Source organism: Nicotiana tabacum, chromosome 10 (assembly GCF_000715075.1).
Source record: "Nicotiana tabacum cultivar K326 chromosome 10, ASM71507v2, whole genome shotgun sequence".
In the NCBI taxonomy this organism is placed as follows: domain Eukaryota; kingdom Viridiplantae; phylum Streptophyta; class Magnoliopsida; order Solanales; family Solanaceae; genus Nicotiana; species Nicotiana tabacum.
This window is the reverse complement of record NC_134089.1, coordinates 2,773,580-2,780,100: the sequence shown is the minus strand read 5'-3', so window position 1 is coordinate 2,780,100 and position 6,521 is coordinate 2,773,580. Positions and strand designations below refer to the sequence as shown.

The 6,521-nt window shown below is 33.6% G+C and overlaps 1 pseudogene; it reads right to left on the bottom strand.

Moving 5' to 3' along the window:
- Positions 1-1,758: 1,758 nt before the first annotated feature.
- LOC142164829 (subtilisin-like protease SBT4.15) overlaps positions 1,759-6,521 on the bottom strand; it is a 9,859-nt pseudogene continuing 5,096 nt past the window's right edge.

Genomic DNA, 6,521 nt, shown 5'->3' with positions numbered 1-6,521 from the left:
GTAAAGAGGAAAGAAAGAATGAAAATCATATGTGAAATATTTAATTGTTTGAAATTTTCATATGCAGTTGCAGATATTCCATCATTTAAGGTGGCGGCAAATACATGAATGTGATAATCCGAAGGATTGCGAAGCACATTGTCCTCCAACTTTGGCACCTGTTTGTATTGCTCATAGATGCATATGCTGGACCAAGAAAAGGCTAGAAATGGCGAAACAATTAGGCATGAATCCCAAAAATTGATGTTTTTTATTGTGTTTGATTGAATTGTGCTAAAATGAACGTGGACTCTGAATCTTGATATTTGAGTAATATATGTCATAATATTTTATGCGATTTTTGTGCTAAACAAAATGATGCTTTAAGTATTCGCATTTACCAATGTCAGCCTGCTTGATTTATTAGAGTACTTTTGATGACAAAGAATTTTAATTTTCTGGAAATTATTTAAACACTCGATTTGGTTAAGTTAGTTTAAGGGTGAAAAGCATGACAGTAGCACCAAAGAATATTATAGGACGGATGAGATCCCTCCATCTTAAGCCCATCAGGCGATTGAACTGTCGCGTTATACACCGCTTTGCCTTGTCCAACATTTGTTACAGTGCAAAAAAATGGTTGCATTATTAGGAGGTTGTAATTGGAGGTGTATAGAGGTGTAATTTAGACCATCTGTTCCTTTAGCTTGTGGGAAATTTGAGCAATTGTATTTGTAGGTACCATTTCCTGCTACTTGTGCTATGTTTGAGCTGTTGTAGCCTTCTTTACAAAGGAAACTTATGTAGGAGTTTATGTCAATGTCATAAACTAGACCAGGGTCCAATGCACTTGTTGGATTTATTTGACCTGAGCCTGAAGCTAATTCTTTCTCCTTTGGTGCAATCTTCATTGGTTTGGCTAAAATAAAAATTTAATGTAACTTTGGTAAGTATTAAACGTCTCAACACCAATAACAATAACAATAATTACGTATTAATCCTAAACAAGTTGGGATAAGTATTAAATGTCTCAAATGAATAAAAAAAATCTTATATTGATTTGATAAACAATAAATTGCACAACATGACCATTGAAACTTGAGACACTATATATGAGCCTTATAAGATATAGTAGTCCCACCGAAACATGCCTAGTGTGACAGTGGCGTACATAAGATTTTATGCAAGTGTCGTCGCTTTATTATTACAAGTCTTCTGGTGAGTTAATTTTTGCCTACGATTATGTTCATTTTGAAGTCTTTACTCCTTGTATCAAGTTGACATTTACTTTGTATTTTTTTTTTGTCAATATATATATATATTCTTAATATATTCATGTGCGAGATCACGCTCTCTTCTAAGACAGTATTTTCAGCCATTGAATGTGACGTACATCTATTTGTTCCACAGAGAATGACATTATTTCCTTAGACATATATTTAAATTTTGAAATAATTCAACTTGAACAACTCATTTTAATCCTAGTTATAAATTTTTATAGGCATACAAATATTATCTCATATTTAAGATTCCAAATTAAAAATAAAAATAAATTATATGTCCAATCAAATAACTCATATAAATTAAAGGTATACAAAATAAATGGATTAAGCAGGAAAATCTCACCAGCGGTCATTAACAGCGCGAGGACAAGACATTGATATTCCCCAAATCAAATTATATTTTATTAATTCAGAAAATGCATTTTTTTTTAAATTACTCCCAAATTCGGAGGATCTATAGTGTTTTCATACTTCCCCTCTAGCGCGTGACTCGAACTCAGGAAAATAATGCAGCTAATATACTTAATCCTGGAGCAGTAATATCAGGCTATACAAAAAAGAAAAAAATATCATTCTTAAATAATTGTCATGAATATAAAGAGAGTAAACATTATTTACGATGTCAATATATATATATATATATATATATATATATATATATATATATATATATATATACTCCCTCCGTTTCAATTTAGGTGAACCTATTTCTTTTTTAGTCCGTGCCAAAAAAGAATGACCTATTTCCCTATTTGGAAACAATTTATATTTATGCAATGATTTATAGCCACACAAAATATATGTGCCTCATTTTACACCACAAATTCAAAAGTCTTCTATTTTTTCTTAAACTCCGTGCCCAATCAAATGAATTCACATAAATTGAAACGGATGGAGTATATATATATATATATATATATATATATATATATATATATATATATATATATATATATATATAGTCGTCGAATCCTCTTGATATAAGAGAAAAATAGTGAAGTGATAAAGGAAGATCAAGGTAAGAAGCAAACCTTAAGTATGTTGAGACTGATGGTTTGGGGTCCTCTACTTGAAAAACAAGGTATAAAGGGTGCAGTATGTTAATGTTTCTTGATCTAAATATTGTTGCTGTTGGCGACCTACACAATAATTGTAAGAAATATATGTCAGTATATATATATATATATATGCGAAATACATAAATCGTCCCTTTAAGTTGTTCTCAACGATCAGCTAAAGATCCTAACTAAGCCAATGACCAACTAAACACCGCAGGCGCATGACCTGACATATCGCGTGTTGCACACTCATGTAACAGTAAGTTGCTTCAAAATTTAACCCATTTCCAGCAGTAATAAATGGGTGTAATTCCTAAGTTTTCCTTATTGAGGTCTCATTTTATATCCAAATTGAGAAACCTAATTAGCATTTGCTCTTTCTTCCCCTACTTGTGACTTTGTTCCAGTTCCACCATACTATTTTACCAAAATCTGCACTCACGAGCTCTAACCTAGGCTTTTCTACAAGAACATGCTTTTTGTTTTTTGTTTTAACCTAGGTTCCAGTGTGCTTATTTATGAGAATGGTAAGGGAATGTGGAGGTGGTGAGGAGATGTGCGTTTTTTCAGTGAAGAAATGGAGAGTTTGCCTTGAGATGGAGAAAGAAGTAGCAAAAAGTGAGAAAAGCTTCATTTTGATTTCATTTGGCAGTTGAAGAAGAGGAGGTGGGGGAAGGGAACAGAACATTGAGTTCAAGGTTCATACATGGTGATATCCTAATTATCCCTATAATAAAACAGAGGAGAAAATGGAAGAAGTGAGGCAGAACAGAAAGCAAGTTGGATTCCTTGTGGCTGTTGCTCTTTTACATATATAAATTGTTAATTATTGGAATATTTTCTGTCCTACAATGGCATTGCCTCTGTTGAATTAGAAAAAGGGAGGGTATAGTTTACGCAACCCTTACCCCTAACTTGTGTGAGGTGTCACTATGGCAGCTGCGGGGTTCGGGGAAGGGCCGCACCCCAAGAGATATGATGTAGACAGTCTACCTTAATACAAGCATTAGTAGCTGCTTCCATAGCTCGAACAGTAAACTATGGAGAAATTGCAAAAACAAGTTATAGTATTTCATTCAAAATTGTTAGGAAAATAGATGAAAAGATACTTAGTGTTGTTGATGTAGAGATTAATCTTGTCACCATCAGCTTCATGAACATATATTGCTGGTATAACAGTAGACATGGCTGTGTCTGAAAAATCATCTGTTGACATTATATCTCCAGCACCTCCATATTTTTGTGTGATGGCATCTTGATTATTATTTTCAAGGCATAAAAACTATGTTTCCTTTCACTTTACTCCCATCTAAACTACCATCATCACAATCACTGCATAGGAGTATTAATTAAGAACATTATTTAAATTGAAGTTCCAATCTAATATTGCTATACCCGGGGATGGAGTTAGGTGGGTGGAAAGGGGTACATACCCTCTCGCCGAAAATTATACTATATATATATTTAAATTATATTTAAATTGAAGAACATTATTTAAATTGAAATTCCAATCTAATATAGCTATATCCAGGGATGGAGTTAGGTGGGCGGAAAGGGGTTCAGACCCTCTCGTCGAAAAATTATACTATATATATGTATGTATATGTTGAATTTCCTTAGCTTCTTGGCGCGTTTACTTTTTATAAGTTTTGAATCTCTTAGCGAAGATCTTGCTTCCGCAACTTGCTATAACTTGCTCAATTTTTGAATATTTTTGGTACGTACCTGGGATCTACGTCGCTTCCTGCGGTTTCATTTTTGGCCAAGATTCCACTTGTCAAAGGTGACATTTTTCCATTTGTGTCAAAGAGGTTGAGAGAAATTCCCTAACCGAATGTACACGGGAAGAAAAAAAAGAATTTAACTTCTATATATATATATATATATATATATATATATATAAAAGATACAATAATCGAGATATAACAGGAGATCAGTAACTTACTGTAAACGATTCGCCATTACCCGGTTGAGTAGTAGTCTCAAATTGCCTATCAATACTAGTAGCAGCCACAGTCATAATCCAAGGTGCAACATTTTCAACTTGTGACAAATCAGGCCCATCATTTCCTGCTGAACAAGAAGTCAAAATTCCCTTTTTCATAGCATGAAAAGCTCCTATAGACATTGAATCTTTGAAAAAACTCCTTGCAGGTCCTCCAACGGATACTGATACAATATCTACACCATCACTAATTGCAGCATCAAACGCTCCCAAAAGATTTATGTCTGAACAACCAGAGCTCCAGCATACTTTATATGCAGCGATTCGTGCCGATGGAACGCCTCCTCGGGCTGTTCCATTGGCAAAGCCATCTAAATTGGCACCAGGGACTGGTATTCCAGCAGCAGTGGAAGCTGTGTGTGTACCATGTCCCTCAAAATCTGCTGGACTAATCTCATTAGTGGCTGCTTTTTTGTCTAGATTGAAAAATTGTGCTCCAATCACTTTGCTGTACAAAAATTGGAAAAGAATTAATTAAATATGCAGCCGAAACTAATTGCATTCGCTAGCCAAAGAGTGTATAAAATATGTATATACAGGAAACTATCCGGGGAAAAAAGTGAGATTAGAACTTAGAAGATAAGGCAAGTTATCTACTACCAGAGGCGGACACACAGTATAGGAAGTGGGGTTACTAGAACCCAGAAATTTCGGCAAAAACTCTATATATACTTGCAGATATCTTCAAGAAATAGTCAGATATTAGTATGGACTTCCGTATCAATCTTTACTGAGCAGTAATAAATTTATATTAAAAGTGATAGTGCCCCGCGACCACTAAATCCTATGTCCGCCTTTGTCTTTTTCAAGTCTACAACCGGTTAAAGTAGTGTAAAAATTCGTTATACTGTCAAGTGTAAATTAGTTTAACTCGAGTATCAAATTTCGAATGTCGAACTTATACTTTCAAATAGTGCAGTGCACCTAGTGATAAGAACTTTAGAGGTTGAACTCGTTAAATTTAAATCGTGAATTTGTCTCTGGAAGTAATGTTAGGATAATCATGTAGAATCTTCTAAAATGGCTATATATGTAAATTAGATGGTAAATTTTTTTACTTGTTGCAACCAGTGAAATTGACACCCTGATCACATTTGCCCTTCCATTTAGCAGGGGGAGGCCCAAAGCCTGTGTCATTGAAGCTTTGTGATTCCATCCATATACCTATGAAATCAAAAGAAAAATCAAAAAACAAAAAGGTGAAAAAGAATGTACAAAGTTAAAACTCAAATCAAACAATAAAAAAGAGCAGCTCAGTGTACTAAGATCCTGTTATGCACAGGGTTCGGGGAAGGACTGGATCACAAGGGTATATTGTATGCAACCTTATCTTGCATTTCTGCAAGAGGCTGGCTGTTTCCACGGCTTGAATCCGTGACCTCTCCAAAAAATAAGCATGAACTAATTTATTTTTTTGTATATATAATTAATTAACCTGTATCTAAGACAGCAACAATTGTATCACTCTCAGCTTGTTGATTTCTTTGTACTGTCTCCGTCATTCCAATAAAATCCCAAGATCTTGTTGTTCGAAGTCTTCTCACTGTATTTGGAAATACGGACACAATCCCTTCTTTTTCTGTAGTAAAACGAAACGAAATTTTTTGAAACTTATGATATTATAAATGCAAGGATAATTTTTGTGTAGCTATAAGATTTTAAAATTTATGATCCGAAACACATCATAATATCAGTGTGGCATTAACGGTAAAAAGAGAAATTTAATTTTTTTTTTCAAATATAAAAATATGTTATTATTTTTAAAGCAGACTAATAAGGAAATAATGTAACATAAGTTGAAACGAAGGAAGTATATTATTACGTACGCGATAATCTTTCTGCTTCATCAGGCAACAATCTCGCAGCAAATGCATTAAAACTCCTTCCATAACTATGTATCTTTGATTCTCTAGCTATTGTCTCGCTGAAATTCAAGAATCATTAATAAAACATTAAAAACATATTTTATTGTTAAAGAAAAATATATTGGGATTTATTTGAAGAAGGATTTAAGTATTTACTCTCCAATAGCCTCTGAAAGCAAGCTGTGATGATCATCCAACAATAAGGTTGTATCTTCTGGTAATTCTCCCATATAAACTATGTAGGGCTGTTACACATAATCACAATAGTAGGAAAAGAAAATATTGTTTGTAAGTTAGGTTATAATAATTAAGTATATTCTTGTCCTTAAGA